This window comes from Scyliorhinus torazame, chromosome 3 (genome assembly GCF_047496885.1).
Source record: "Scyliorhinus torazame isolate Kashiwa2021f chromosome 3, sScyTor2.1, whole genome shotgun sequence".
In the NCBI taxonomy this organism is placed as follows: domain Eukaryota; kingdom Metazoa; phylum Chordata; class Chondrichthyes; order Carcharhiniformes; family Scyliorhinidae; genus Scyliorhinus; species Scyliorhinus torazame.
Genome location: NC_092709.1, coordinates 361,021,081 through 361,037,337, shown reverse-complemented (window position 1 = coordinate 361,037,337; position 16,257 = coordinate 361,021,081). Strand labels below are relative to the sequence as shown.

The following is a 16,257-nucleotide window of genomic DNA, read 5'->3' as shown; positions in this document are numbered from 1 at the left end:
GGCCCAGTCACTGCTTCACCCCAACTCTCGCCCAGTCACTGCTTCACCCACAACTCTCGACCAGTCACTGCTTCACGCCCAACTCTGGCCCAGTCACTGCTTCACCCCAACTCTCACCCAGTCACTGCTTCACCCCCAACTCTCGCCCAGTCACAGCTTCACTCCAACTCTCGCCCAGTCACTGCTTCACCCCCAACTCTCGCACAGACGCTGCTTTACCCCAACTCTGGCCCAGTCACTGCTTCACCCCCAACTCTCGCCCAGTCACTGCTTCACCCCCAACTCTCGCCCAGTCACTGCTTCACTCCAACTCTCGCCCAGTCACTGCTTCACCCCCAACTCTCGCACAGACGCTGCTTCACCCCAACTCTGGCCCAGTCACTGCTTCACCCCCAACTCTCGCCCAGTCACTGCTTCACCCCCAACTCTCGCCCAGTCACTGCTTCACCCCCAACTCTCTCCCAGTCACTGCTTCACCCCCAACTCTCGCCCAGTCACTGCTTCACCCCCAACTCTCTCCCAGTCACTGGTTCAACCCCAACTCTCGCCCAGTCGCTGATTTGCCCCAACTCTCGCCCAGTCGCTGCTTTGCCCCAACTCTCGCCCAGTCACTGCTTCACCCCAACTCTCGCCCAGTCACTGCTTCACCCCCAACTCTCGCCCAGTCACTGCTTCACTCCAACTCTCGCCCAATCACTGCTTCACCCCCAACTCTCGCCCAGTCACTGCTTCACCCCAACTCTCGCCCAGTCACTGCTTCACCCACAACTCTCGACCAGTCACTGCTTCACGCCCAACTCTGGCCCAGTCACTGCTTCACCCCAACTCTCACCCAGTCACTGCTTCACCCCCAACTCTCACCCAGTCACTGCTTCAACCCCAACTCTCGCCCAGTCACTGCTTCACCCCCAACTCTCGCCCAGTCACTGCTTCACCCCCAACTCTCGCCCAGTCACTGCTTCACCCCCAACTCTCGCCCAGTCGCTGCTTTGCCCCAACTCTCGCCCAGTCGCTGCTTTGCCCCAACTCTCGCCCAGTCACTGCTTCACCCCAACTCTCGCCCAGTCACTGCTTCACCCCCAACTCTCGCCCAGTCACTGCTTCACTCCAACTCTCGCCCAATCACTGCTTCACCCCCAACTCTGGCCCAGTCACTGCTTCACCGCAACTCTCGCCCAGTCACTGCTTCACCCACAACTCTCGACCAGTCACTGCTTCACGCCCAACTCTGGCCCAGTCACTGCTTCACCCCAACTCTCACCCAGTCACTGCTTCACCCCCAACTCTCGCCCAGTCACAGCTTCACTCCAACTCTCGCCCAGTCACTGCTTCACCCCCAACTCTCGCACAGACGCTGCTTCACCCCAACTCTGGCCCAGTCACTGCTTCACCCCCAACTCTCGCCCAGTCACTGCTTCACCCCCAACTCTCGCCCAGTCACTGCTTCACTCCAACTCTCGCCCAGTCACTGCTTCACCCCCAACTCTCGCACAGACGCTGCTTCACCCCAACTCTGGCCCAGTCACTGCTTCACCCCCAACTCTCGCCCAGTCACTGCTTCACCCCCAACTCTCGCCCAGTCACTGCTTCACCCCCAACTCTCTCCCAGTCACTGCTTCACCCCCAACTCTCGCCCAGTCACTGCTTCACCCCCAACTCTCTCCCAGTCACTGGTTCAACCCCAACTCTCGCCCAGTCGCTGCTTTGCCCCAACTCTCGCCCAGTCGCTGCTTTGCCCCAACTCTCGCCCAGTCACTGCTTCACCCCAACTCTCGCCCAGTCACTGCTTCACCCCCAACTCTCGCCCAGTCACTGCTTCACTCCAACTCTCGCCCAATCACTGCTTCACCCCCAACTCTCGCCCAGTCACTGCTTCACCCCAACTCTCGCCCAGTCACTGCTTCACCCACAACTCTCGACCAGTCACTGCTTCACGCCCAACTCTGGCCCAGTCACTGCTTCACCCCAACTCTCACCCAGTCACTGCTTCACCCCCAACTCTCACCCAGTCACTGCTTCACCCCCAACTCTCGCCCAGTCACTGCTTCACCCCCAACTCTCGCCCAGTCACTGCTTCACCCCCAACTCTCGCCCAGTCACTGCTTCACCCCCAACTCTCGCCCAGTCACTGCTTCACCCCCAACTCTCGCCCAGTCACTGCTTCACCCCAACTCTCGCCCAGTCACTGCTTCACCCCCAACTCTCACCCAGTCACTGCTTCACCCCCAACTCTCGCCCAGTCACTGCTTCACCCCCAACTCTCGCCCAGTCACTGCTTCACCCCCAACTCCCGCCCAGTCATTGCTTCACCCCCAACTCTCACCCAGTCACTGCTTCACCCCCAACTCTCGCCCAGTCACTGCTTCACCCCAACTCTCGCACAGACGCTGCTTCACCCCCAACTCTCGCCCAGTCACCGCTTCACTCCCAACTCTCACCCAGTCACTGCCTCACCCCCAACTCTCGCCCAGTAACTGCTTCACCCTCAACTCTCGCCCAGTCACTGCTTCACCCCCAACTCTCGCACAGACGCTGCTTCACCCCAACTCTGGCCCAGTCACTGCTTCACCCCCAACTCTCACCCAGTCACTGCTTCACCCCCAACTCTCGCCCAGTCACTGCTTCACCCCCAACTCTCGCCCAGTCACTGCTTTGCCCCAACTCTCGCCCAGTCACTGCTTCACCCCAACTCTCGCCCAGTCACTGCTTCACCCCAACTCTCGCCCAGTCACTGCTTCACCCCCAACTCTCGCCCAGTCACTGCTTCACTCCAACTCTCGCCCAGGCACTGCTTCACCCCCAACTCTCGCACAGACGCTGCTTCACCCCAACTCTGGCCCAGTCACTGCTTCGCCCCCAACTCTCGCCCAGTCACTGCTTCACCCCCAACTCTCGCCCAGTCACTGCTTCACCCCCAACTCTCTCCCAGTCACTGCTTCACCCCCAACTCTCGCCCAGTCACTGCTTCACCCCCAACTCTCTCCCAGTCACTGGTTCAACCCCAACTCTCGCCCAGTCGCTGCTTTGCCCCAACTCTCGCCCAGTCGCTGCTTTGCCCCAACTCTCGCCCAGTCACTGCTTCACCCCAACTCTCGCCCAGTCACTGCTTCACCCCCAACTCTCGCCCAGTCACTGCTTCACTCCAACTCTCGCCCAATCACTGCTTCACCCCCAACTCTGGCCCAGTCACTGTTTCACCCCAACTCTCGCCCAGTCACTGCTTCACCCACAACTCTCGACCAGTCACTGCTTCACGCCCAACTCTGGCCCAGTCACTGCTTCACCCCAACTCTCACCCAGTCACTGCTTCACCCCCAACTCTCGCCCAGTCACAGCTTCACTCCAACTCTCGCCCAGTCACTGCTTCACCCCCAACTCTCGCACAGACGCTGCTTCACCCCAACTCTGGCCCAGTCACTGCTTCACCCCCAACTCTCGCCCAGTCACTGCTTCACCCCCAACTCTCGCCCAGTCACTGCTTCACTCCAACTCTCGCCCAGTCACTGCTTCACCCCCAACTCTCGCACAGACGCTGCTTCACCCCAACTCTGGCCCAGTCACTGCTTCACCCCCAACTCTCGCCCAGTCACTGCTTCACCCCCAACTCTCGCCCAGTCACTGCTTCACCCCCAACTCTCTCCCAGTCACTGCTTCACCCCAACTCTCGCCCAGTCACTGCTTCACCCCCAACTCTCTCCCAGTCACTGGTTCAACCCCAACTCTCGCCCAGTCGCTGCTTTGCCCCAACTCTCGCCCAGTCGCTGCTTTGCCCCAACTCTCGCCCAGTCACTGCTTCACCCCAACTCTCGCCCAGTCACTGCTTCACCCCCAACTCTCGCCCAGTCACTGCTTCACTCCAACTCTCGCCCAATCACTGCTTCACCCCCAACTCTCGCCCAGTCACTGCTTCACCCCAACTCTCGCCCAGTCACTGCTTCACCCACAACTCTCGACCAGTCACTGCTTCACGCCCAACTCTGGCCCAGTCACTGCTTCACCCCAACTCTCACCCAGTCACTGCTTCACCCCCAACTCTCACCCAGTCACTGCTTCACCCCCAACTCTCGCCCAGTCACTGCTTCACCCCCAACTCTCGCCCAGTCACTGCTTCACCCCCAACTCTCGCCCAGTCACTGCTTCACCCCCAACTCTCGCCCAGTCACTGCTTCACCCCCAACTCTCGCCCAGTCACTGCTTCACCCCAACTCTCGCCCAGTCACTGCTTCACCCCCAACTCTCACCCAGTCACTGCTTCACCCCCAACTCTCGCCCAGTCACTGCTTCACCCCCAACTCTCGCCCAGTCACTGCTTCACCCCCAACTCCCGCCCAGTCATTGCTTCACCCCCAACTCTCACCCAGTCACTGCTCCACCCCCAACTCTCGCCCAGTCACTGCTTCACCCCAACTCTCGCACAGACGCTGCTTCACCCCCAACTCTCGCCCAGTCACCGCTTCACTCCCAACTCTCACCCAGTCACTGCCTCACCCCCAACTCTCGCCCAGTAACTGCTTCACCCTCAACTCTCGCCCAGTAACTGCTTCACCCCCAACTCTCGCACAGACGCTGCTTCACCCCAACTCTGGCCCAGTCACTGCTTCACCCCCAACTCTCACCCAGTCACTGCTTCACCCCCAACTCTCGCCCAGTCACTGCTTCACCCCCAACTCTCGCCCAGTCACTGCTTTGCCCCAACTCTCGCCCAGTCACTGCTTCACCCCAACTCTCGCCCAGTCACTGCTTCACCCCAACTCTCGCCCAGTCACTGCTTCACCCCAACTCTCGCCCAGTCACTGCTTCACCTCCAACTCTCGCCCAGTCACTGCTTCACCCCCAACTCCCGCCCAGTCATTGCTTCACCCCCAACTCTCACCCAGTCACTGCTTCACCCCCAACTCTCGCCCAGTCACTGCTTCACCCCAACTCTCGCACAGACGCTGCTTCACCCCCAACTCTCGCCCAGTCACCGCTTCACTCCCAACTCTCACCCAGTCACTGCCTCACCCCCAACTCTCGCCCAGTAACTGCTTCACCCTCAACTCTCGCCCAGTCACTGCTTCACCCCCAACTCTCGCACAGACGCTGCTTCACACCAACTCTGGCCCAGTCACTGCTTCACCCCCAACTCTCACCCAGTCACTGCTTCACCCCCAACTCTCGCCCAGTCACTGCTTCACCCCCAACTCTCGCCCAGTCACTGCTTTGCCCCAACTCTCGCCCAGTCACTGCTTCACCCCAACTCTCGCCCAGTCACTGCTTCACCCCAACTCTCGCCCAGTCACTGCTTCACCCCAACTCTCGCCCAGTCACTGCTTCACCTCCAACTCTCGCCCAGTCACTGCTTCACCCCCAACTCTCGCCCAGTCACTGCTTCACCCCAACTCTCGCCCAGTCACTGCTTCACTCCAACTCTCGCCCAGTCACTGCTTCACCCCCAACTCTCGCCCAGTCACTGCTTCACCCTCAACTCTCGCCCAGTCTCTGCTTCACCCCCAACTCTCGCACAGACGCGACTTCACCCCAACTCTCGCCCAGTCACTGCTTTGCCCCAACTCTCGCCCAGTCACTGCTTCACCCCCAACTCTCGCCCAGTCACTGCTTCACTCCAACTCTCGCCCAGTCACTGCTTCACCCCCAACTCTCGCACAGACGCTGCTTCACCCCAACTCTGGCCCAGTCACTGCTTCACCCCCAACTCTCGCCCAGTCACTGCTTCACCCCCAACTCTCGCCCAGTCACTGCTTCACCCCCAACTCTCGCCCAGTCGCTGCTTTGCCCCAACTCTCGCCCAGTCGCTGCTTTGCCCCAACTCTCGCCCAGTCACTGCTTCACCCCAACTCTCGCCCAGTCACTGCTTCACCCCCAACTCTCGCCCAGTCACTGCTTCACTCCAACTCTCGCCCAATCACTGCTTCACCCCCAACTCTCGCCCAGTCACTGCTTCACCCCAACTCTCGCCCAGTCACTGCTTCACCCACAACTCTCGACCAGTCACTGCTTCACCCCCAACTCTCGCCCAGTCACTGCTTCACCCCCAACTCTCACCCAGTCACTGCTTCACCCCCAACTCTCGCCCAGTCACTGCTTCACCCCCAACTCTCGCCCAGTCACTGCTTTGCCCCAACTCTCGCCCAGTCACTGCTTCACCCCAACTCTCGCCCAGTCACTGCTTCACCCCAACTCTCGCCCAGTCACTGCTTCACCCCAACTCTCGCCCAGTCACTGCTTCACCTCCAACTCTCGCCCAGTCACTGCTTCACCCCCAACTCCCGCCCAGTCATTGCTTCACCCCCAACTCTCACCCAGTCACTGCTTCACCCCCAACTCTCGCCCAGTCACTGCTTCACCCCAACTCTCGCACAGACGCTGCTTCACCCCCAACTCTCGCCCAGTCACCGCTTCACTCCCAACTCTCACCCAGTCACTGCCTCACCCCCAACTCTCGCCCAGTAACTGCTTCACCCTCAACTCTCGCCCAGTCACTGCTTCACCCCCAACTCTCGCACAGACGCTGCTTCACCCCAACTCTGGCCCAGTCACTGCTTCACCCCCAACTCTCACCCAGTCACTGCTTCACCCCCAACTCTCGCCCAGTCACTGCTTCACCCCCAACTCTCGCCCAGTCACTGCTTTGCCCCAACTCTCGCCCAGTCACTGCTTCACCCCAACTCTCGCCCAGTCACTGCTTCACCCCAACTCTCGCCCAGTCACTGCTTCACCCCAACTCTCGCCCAGTCACTGCTTCACCTCCAACTCTCGCCCAGTCACTGCTTCACCCCCAACTCTCGCCCAGTCACTGCTTCACCCCAACTCTCGCCCAGTCACTGCTTCACTCCAACTCTCGCCCAGTCACTGCTTCACCCCCAACTCTCGCCCAGTCACTGCTTCACCCTCAACTCTCGCCCAGTCTCTGCTTCACCCCCAACTCTCGCACAGACGCGACTTCACCCCAACTCTCGCCCAGTCACTGCTTTGCCCCAACTCTCGCCCAGTCACTGCTTCACCCCCAACTCTCGCCCAGTCACTGCTTCACTCCAACTCTCGCCCAGTCACTGCTTCACCCCCAACTCTCGCACAGACGCTGCTTCACCCCAACTCTGGCCCAGTCACTGCTTCACCCCCAACTCTCGCCCAGTCACTGCTTCACCCCCAACTCTCGCCCAGTCACTGCTTCACCCCCAACTCTCGCCCAGTCGCTGCTTTGCCCCAACTCTCGCCCAGTCGCTGCTTTGCCCCAACTCTCGCCCAGTCACTGCTTCACCCCAACTCTCGCCCAGTCACTGCTTCACCCCCAACTCTCGCCCAGTCACTGCTTCACTCCAACTCTCGCCCAATCACTGCTTCACCCCCAACTCTCGCCCAGTCACTGCTTCACCCCAACTCTCGCCCAGTCACTGCTTCACCCACAACTCTCGACCAGTCACTGCTTCACCCCCAACTCTCGCCCAGTCACTGCTTCACCCCCAACTCTCGCCCAGTCACTGCTTCACCCCCAACTCTCGCCCAGTCACTGCTTCACCCCCAACTCTCACCCAGTCACTGCTTCACCCCCAACTCTCGCCCAGTCACTGCTTCACCCCCAACTCTCGCCCAGTCACTGCTTCACCCCCAACTCTCGCCCAGTCACTGCTTCACCCCAACTCTCGCCCAGTCACTGCTTCACCCCCAACTCTCACCCAGTCACTGCTTCACCCACAACTCTCGCCCAGTCACTGCTTCACCCCCAAATCTCGCACAGACGCTGCTTCACCCCCAACTCTCGCCCAGTCACCGCTTCACTCCCAACTCTCACCCAGTCACTGCCTCACCCCCAACTCTCGCCCAGTAACTGCTTCACCCTCAACTCTCGCCCAGTCACTGCTTCACCCCCAACTCTCGCACAGACGCTGCTTCACCACAACTCTCGCCCAGTCGCTGCTTCACCCCAACTCTCGCCCAGTCACTGCTTCACGCCCAACTCTGGCCCAGTCACTGCTTCACCCCAACTCTCGCCCAGTCACTGCTTCACCCCCAACTCTCGCCCAGTCACCGCTTCACCCTCAACTCTCGCCCAGTCACTGCTTCACCCCCAACTCTCGCCCAGTCACTGCTTCACCCCCAACTCTCGCACAGACGCTGCTTCACCCCAACTCTGGCCCAGTCGCTGCTTCACCCCAACTCTCGCCCAGTCGCTGCTTCACCCCAACTCTCGCCCAGTATCTGCTTCACCCCCAACTCTGGCCCAGTCACTGCTTCACCCCCAACTCTCGCCCAGTTACTGCTTCACCCCCAACTCTCGCCCAGTCACTGCTTTGCCCCAACTCTCGCCCAGTCACTGCTTCACCCCAACTCTCGCCCAGTCACTGCTTCACCCCAACTCTCGCCCAGTCACTGCTTCACCCCAACTCTCGCCCAGTCAGTGCTTCACCCCCAACTCTCGCCCAGTCACCGCTTCACCCCCAACTCTCGCCCAGTCACCGCTTCACCCTCAACTCTCGCCCAGTCACTGCTTCACCTCCAACTCTCGCCCAGTCACTTCTTCACCCCAACTCTCGCCCAGTCACTGCTTCACCCCCAACTCTCGCCCAGTCACTGCTTCACCCCCAACTCTCGCCCAGTCACTGCTTCACTCCAACTCTCGCCCAGTCACTGCTTCACCCCCAACTCTCGCCCAGTCACTGCTTCACCCTCAACTCTCGCCCAGTCACTGCTTCACCCCCAACTCTCGCACAGACGCTACTTCACCCCAACTCTGGCCCAGTCGCTGCTTCACCCCAACTCTCGCCCAGTCACTGCTTCACCCCCAACTCTCGCCCAGTCACTGCTTCACCCCAACTCTCGCCCAGTCACTGCTTCACCCCAACTCTCGCCCAGTCACTGCTTCACCCCAACTCTCGGCCAGTCAGTGCTTCACCCCCAACTCTCGCCCAGTCACTGCTTCACCCCAACTCTTGCCCAGTCACTGCTTCACCCCCAACTCTCGCCCAGTCACTGCTTCACCCCAACTCTCGCCCAGTCACTGCTTCACCCCCAACTCTCGCCCAGTCACTGCTTCACCCCCAACTCTCGCCCAGTCACTGCTTCACTCCAACTCTCGCCCAGTCACTGCTTCACCCCCAACTCTCGCACAGACGCTGCTTCACCCCAACTCTGGCCCAGTCACTGCTTCACCCGCAACTCTCGCCCAGTCTCTGCTTCACCCCCAACTCTCGCCCAGTCACTGCTTCACCCCCAACTCTCGCCCAGTCGCTGCTTTGCCCCAACTCTCGCCCAGTCGCTGCTTTGCCCCAACTCTCGCCCAGTCACTGCTTCACCCCAACTCTCGCCCAGTCACTGCTTCACCCCCAACTCTCGCCCAGTCACTGCTTCACCCCAACTCTCGCCCAGTCACTGCTTCACCCACAACTCTCGACCAGTCACTGCTTCACGCCCAACTCTGGCCCAGTCACTGCTTCACCCCCAACTCTCACCCAGTCACTGCTTCACCCCCAACTCTCGCCCAGTCACTGCTTCACCCCCAACTCTCGCCCAGTCACTGCTTCACCCCCAACTCTCGCCCAGTCACTGCTTCACCCCCAACTCTCGCCCAGTCACTGCTTCACCCCCAAGTCTCGCCCAGTCACTGCTTCACCCCAACTCTCGCCCAGTCACTGCTTCACCCCCAACTCTCACCCAGTCACTGCTTCACCCCCAACTCTCGCCCAGTCACTGCTTCACCCCCAACTCTCGCCCAGTCACTGCTTCACCCCCAACTCCCGCCCAGTCATTGCTTCACGCCAACCCTCACCCAGTCACTGCTTCACCCCCAACTCTCGCCCAGTCACTGCTTCACCCCAACTCTCGCACAGACGCTGCTTCACCCCCAACTCTCGCCCAGTCACCGCTTCACTCCCAACTCTCACCCAGTCACTGCCTCACCCCCAACTCTCGCCCAGTAACTGCTTCACCCTCAACTCTCGCCCAGTCACTGCTTCACCCCCAACTCTCGCACAGACGCTGCTTCACCCCAACTCTGGCCCAGTCACTGCTTCATCCCAACTCTGGCCCAGTCACTGCTTCACCCCCCAACTCTCGACCAGTCACTGCTTCACCTCCAACTCTCGCCCAGTCACTGCTTCACCCCCAACTCCCGCCCAGTCATTGCTTCACCCCCAACTCTCACCCAGTCACTGCTTCACCCCCAACTCTCGCCCAGTCACTGCTTCACCCCAACTCTCGCACAGACGCTGCTTCACCCCCAACTCTCGCCCAGTCACCGCTTCACTCCCAACTCTCACCCAGTCACTGCCTCACCCCCAACTCTCGCCCAGTAACTGCTTCACCCTCAACTCTTGCCCAGTCACTGCTTCACCCCCAACTCTCGCACAGACGCTGCTTCACCCCAACTCTGGCCCAGTCACTGCTTCACCCCCAACTCTCACCCAGTCACTGCTTCACCCCCAACTCTCGCCCAGTCACTGCTTCACCCCCAACTCTCGCCCAGTATCTGCTTCACCCCCAACTCTCGCCCAGTCACTGCTTTGCCCCAACTCTCGCCCAGTCACTGCTTCACCCCAACTCTCGCCCAGTCACTGCTTCACCCCAACTCTCGCCCAGTCACTGCTTCACCCCAACTCTCGCCCAGTCACTGCTTCACCCCCAACTCTCGCCCAGTTACTGCTTCACCCCCAACTCTCGCCCAGTCACTACTTTGCCCCAACTCTCGCCCAGTCACTGCTTCACCCCAACTCTCGCCCAGTCACTGCTTCACCCCAACTCTCGCCCAGTCACTGCTTCACCCCAACTCTCGCCCAGTCAGTGCTTCACCCCCAACTCTCGCCCAGTCACCGCTTCACCCCCAACTCTCGCCCAGTCACCGCTTCACCCTCAACTCTCGCCCAGTCACTGCTTCACCTCCAACTCTCGCCCAGTCACTTCTTCACCCCAACTCTCGCCCAGTCACTGCTTCACCCCCAACTCTCGCCGAGTCACTGCTTCACCCCCAACTCTCGCCCAGTCACTGCTTCACTCCAACTCTCGCCCAGTCACTGCTTCACCCCCAACTCTCGCCCAGTCACTGCTTCACCCTCAACTCTCGCCCAGTCACTGCTTCACCCCAACTCTCGCACAGACGCTACTTCACCCCAACTCTGGCCCAGTCGCTGCTTCACCCCAACTCTCGCCCAGTCACTGCTTCACCCCCAACTCTCGCCCAGTCACTGCTTCACCCCAACTCTCGCCCAGTCACTGCTTCACCCCAACTCTCGCCCAGTCACTGCTTCACCCCAACTCTCGGCCAGTCAGTGCTTCACCCCCAACTCTCGCCCAGTCACTGCTTCACCCCAACTCTTGCCCAGTCACTGCTTCACCCCCAACTCTCGCCCAGTCACTGCTTCACCCCAACTCTCGCCCAGTCACTGCTTCACCCCCAACTCTCGCCCAGTCACTGCTTCACCCCCAACTCTCGCCCAGTCACTGCTTCACTCCAACTCTCGCCCAGTCACTGCTTCACCCCCAACTCTCGCACAGACGCTGCTTCACCCCAACTCTGGCCCAGTCACTGCTTCACCCGCAACTCTCGCCCAGTCTCTGCTTCACCCCCAACTCTCGCCCAGTCACTGCTTCACCCCCAACTCTCGCCCAGTCGCTGCTTTGCCCCAACTCTCGCCCAGTCGCTGCTTTGCCCCAACTCTCGCCCAGTCACTGCTTCACCCCAACTCTCGCCCAGTCACTGCTTCACCCCCAACTCTCGCCCAGTCACTGCTTCACTCCAACTCTCGCCCAATCACTGCTTCACCCCCAACTCTCGCCCAGTCACTGCTTCACCCCAACTCTCGCCCAGTCACTGCTTCACCCACAACTCTCGACCAGTCACTGCTTCACGCCCAACTCTGGCCCAGTCACTGCTTCACCCCCAACTCTCACCCAGTCACTGCTTCACCCCCAACTCTCGCCCAGTCACTGCTTCACCCCCAACTCTCGCCCAGTCACTGCTTCACCCCCAACTCTCGCCCAGTCACTGCTTCACCCCCAACTCTCGCCCAGTCACTGCTTCACCCCCAACTCTCGCCCAGTCACTGCTTCACCCCAACTCTCGCCCAGTCACTGCTTCACCCCCAACTCTCACCCAGTCACTGCTTCACCCCCAACTCTCGCCCAGTCACTGCTTCACCCCCAACTCTCGCCCAGTCACTGCTTCACCCCCAACTCCCGCCCAGTCATTGCTTCACGCCAACCCTCACCCAGTCACTGCTTCACCCCCAACTCTCGCCCAGTCACTGCTTCACCCCAACTCTCGCACAGACGCTGCTTCACCCCCAACTCTCGCCCAGTCACCGCTTCACTCCCAACTCTCACCCAGTCACTGCCTCACCCCCAACTCTCGCCCAGTAACTGCTTCACCCTCAACTCTCGCCCAGTCACTGCTTCACCCCCAACTCTCGCACAGACGCTGCTTCACCCCAACTCTGGCCCAGTCACTGCTTCATCCCAACTCTGGCCCAGTCACTGCTTCACCCCCAACTCTCGCCCAGTCACTGCTTCACCCCCAACTCTCGCCCAGTCACTGCTTTGCCCCAACTCTCGCCCAGTCACTGCTTCACCCCAACTCTCGCCCAGTCACTGCTTCACCCCAACTTTCGCCCAGTCACTGCTTCACCCCAACTCTCGCCCAGTCACTGCTTCACCCCCAACTCTCGCCCAGTCACTGCTTCACCCTCAACTCTCGCCCAGTCACTGCTTCACCCCAACTCTCGCCCAGTCACTGCTTCACCTCCAACTCTCGCCCAGTCACTGCTTCACCCCCAACTCTCGCCCAGTCACTGCTTCACCCCCAACTCTCGCCCAGTCACTGCTCCTCCCAACTCTCATCCAGTCACTGCTTCATGCCAACTCTCGCCCAGTCACTGCTTCACCCCCAACTCTCACCCACTCACTGCTTCATGCCAACTCTCGCCCAGTCACTGCTTCACCCCCAACTCTCGCCCAGTCACTGCTTCACCCCCAACTCTGGCCCAGTCACTGCTTCACCCCGAACTCTGGCCCAGTCACTGCTTCACCCCCAACTCTCGCCCAGTCACTGCTTCACCCCAACTCTCGCCCAGTCACTGCTTCACCCCCAACTCTCGCCCAGTCTCTGCTTCACCCCCAACTCTCGCCCAGTCACTGCTTCACCCACAACTCTCGCCCAGTCACTGCTTCACCCCCAACTCTCGCCCAGTCACTGCTTCACCCCCAACTCTCGCCCAGTCACCGCTTCACACCCAACTCTCGCCCAGTCGCTGCTTCACCCCCAACTCTCGCCCAGTCACTGCTTCACCCACAACTCTCGACCAGTCACTGCTTCACGCCCAACTCTGGCCCAGTCACTGCTTCACCCCCAACTCTCGCCCAGTCACTGCTTCAACCCCAACTCTCGCCCAGTCACTGCTTCACCCCCAACTCTCGCCCAGTCACTGCTTCACCCCAACTCTGGCCCAGTCACTGCTTCACCCCCAACTCTCGCCCAGTCACTGCTTCACCCCCAATTCTCGCCCAGTCACTGCTTCACCCCCAACTCTCGCCCAGTCACTGCTTCACCCCCAACTCTCGCCCAGTCACTGCTTCACCCCCAACTCTCGCCCAGTCACTGCTTCACCCTCAACTCTCGCCCAGTCGCTGCTGCACCCCAACTCTCGCCCAGTCACTGCTTCACCCCAACTCTCTCCCAGTCACTGCTTCACCCCCAACTCTCACCCAGTCACTGCTTCACCCCCAACTCTCTCCCAGTCACTGCTTCACCCCCAACTCTCGCCCAGTCACTGCTTCACCCCAACTCTCTCCCAGTCACTGCTTCACCCCCAACTCTCACCCAGTCACTGCTTCACCCCAACTCTCTCCCAGTCACTGCTTCACCCCAACTCTCGCCCAGTCACTGCTTCACCCCAACTCTGGCCCAGTCACTGCTTCACCCCCAACTCTCGCCCAGTCACTGCTTCACCCCCAACTCTCGCCCAGTCACTGCTTTGCCCCCAACTTTCGCCCAGTCACTGCTTCACCCCAACTCTCGCCCAGTCACTGCTTCACCCTCAACTCTCGCCCAGTCACTGCTTCACCCCAACTCTCGCCCAGTCACTGCTTCACCTCCAACTCTCGCCCAGTCACTGCTTCACCCCCAACTCTCGCCCAGTCACTGCTCCTCCCAACTCTCACCCACTCACTGCTTCATGCCAACTCTCGCCCAGTCACTGCTTCACCCCCAACTCTCGCCCAGTCACTGCTTCACCCCCAACTCTGGCCCAGTCACTGCTTCACCCCCAACTCTGGCCCAGTCACTGCTTCACCCCCAACTCTCGCCCAGTCACTGCTTCACCCCAACTCTCGCCCAGTCACTGCTTCACCCCCAACTCTCGCCCAATCACTGCTTCACCCCCAACTCTCGCCCAGTCACTGCTTCACCCCAACTCTCGCCCAGTCACTGCTTCACCCCCAACTCTCGCCCAGTCACTGCTTCACCCCCAACTCTCGCCCAGTCACTGCTTCACCCCAACTCTCGCCCAGTCACTGCTTCACCCCCAACTCTCGCCCAGTCTCTGCTTCACCCCCAACTCTCGCCCAGTCACTGCTTCACCCACAACTCTCGCCCAGTCTCTGCTTCACCCCCAACTCTCGCCCAGTCACTGCTTCACCCCCAACTCTCGCCCAGTCTCTGCTTCACCCCCAACTCTCACCCAGTCACTGCTGCACCCCCAACTCTCGCCCAGTCTCTGCTTCACCCCCAACTCTCGCCCAGTCACTGCTTCACCCACAACTCTCGCCCAGTCACTGCTTCACCCCCAACTCTCGCCCAGTCACTGCTTCACCCCCAACTCTCGCCCAGTCACCGCTTCACACCCAACTCTCGCCCAGTCGCTGCTTCACCCCCAACTCTCGCCCAGTCACCGCTTCACCCTCAACTCTCGCCCAGTCACTGCTTCACCCCCAAAACTCGCACAGTCACTGCTTCACCCCAACTCTCGCCCAGTCACTGCTTCACCCCCAACTCTCACCCAGTCACTGCTTCACCCCCAACTCTCGCCCAGCCACCGCTTCACCCTCAACTCTCGCCCAGTCACTGCTTCACCCCCAACTCTCGCCCAGTCACTGCTTCACCCCCAACTCTCGCCCAGTCACTGCTTCACCCTCAACTCTCGCCCAGTCACTGCTTCACACCCAACTCTCGCCCAGTCACTGCTTCACCCCCAACTCTCGCCCAGTCATTGCTTCACCCCCAACTCTGGCCCAGTCACTGCTTCACACCCAAGTCTTTGATATGAGCTTGGCGGGGATTATGGTGTTGAAGGCGGAGCTGTAGTTAATAAATAGGGGTCTGATGTCGGCGTCCTTGTCGAGATGTTTCAGGGTTGAGTGTAGGGCCAGGGAGATACTCCAGGGATGAGTTTATGGCCAGGAAGATGGCGTTTGCTGTGGACCGATTGCGACGCTCTGCAAATTGCAGTGGATCTAGGCATCCTGGGAGCATGGAGTTGATGTATCTCATGACCAACCTCTTGAAGAACTTCATTGCGATCGATGTCAAGGCCGTGACGATTGAATGTGACTCTAACTTGATCTGATATTGTCTCTTGGCATCCCTGATGACTTTGTGGGGGCCGTACCTGGATTTCTTCTGTAGGTCAGGGTTGCCTGACTTGATCACATCTCGCCTTCCGTTTGGGAGTCAATCTCCCGATTAAGCCATGGTATCCAGTTGGGGAACGTATGTACTACTTTCTTTGGCACGTAGTCGTCTACACATTTGCTGATAAAGTCTGTGACGGTGGTGGCATACGCGTTTAGGTTAGTCGCTGAGTTCTTAAATATGGACCAGTCCACTGACTCCAAGCAGTCACGTAAGAGCTCTTCTGTTGCCTCGGACCAGCACTCCACGACCTTCTGAACCGGATTCTCTCGCTTCAGCTTCTGCTGGGAGAAGGAGCACCGCTTCTGGTCCGATTTTCCGAAGTGTAGTCGGGGGATAGACCGGTAGGGGCCTTGTTTTGGAGTAGCTGTGGTCAAGAGTGTTGTCGCCCCTGGTGGGACAGGAGATGTGCTGGTGGAACTTGGGCAGTACACTCTTGAGGTTGGCCTAGTTGAAGTCTCCGGCCACGATGAACAAGGCCTCCGGGTGTTCTGTTTCGTTGTTATTTATAACTGTACAATTCGTCCAGCGCCGCCTTCAGTTTAGCCTGGGGTGGGATGTAGACCGCTATGATAATGGCTGAAGTGTACTCACATGAAAGATAGTACGTGCGTTCTTTTACATGTTTAAAGCGCTAAATA

The 16,257-nt window shown here is 60.0% G+C and overlaps 1 protein-coding gene across 1 annotated transcript in view; it reads left to right on the top strand.

Moving 5' to 3' along the window:
• LOC140409441 (disintegrin and metalloproteinase domain-containing protein 12-like) overlaps positions 1-16,257 on the top strand; it is a 587,674-nt gene that overhangs the window by 458,863 nt on the left and 112,554 nt on the right. The gene's annotated exons all lie outside the window — the stretch shown is intronic.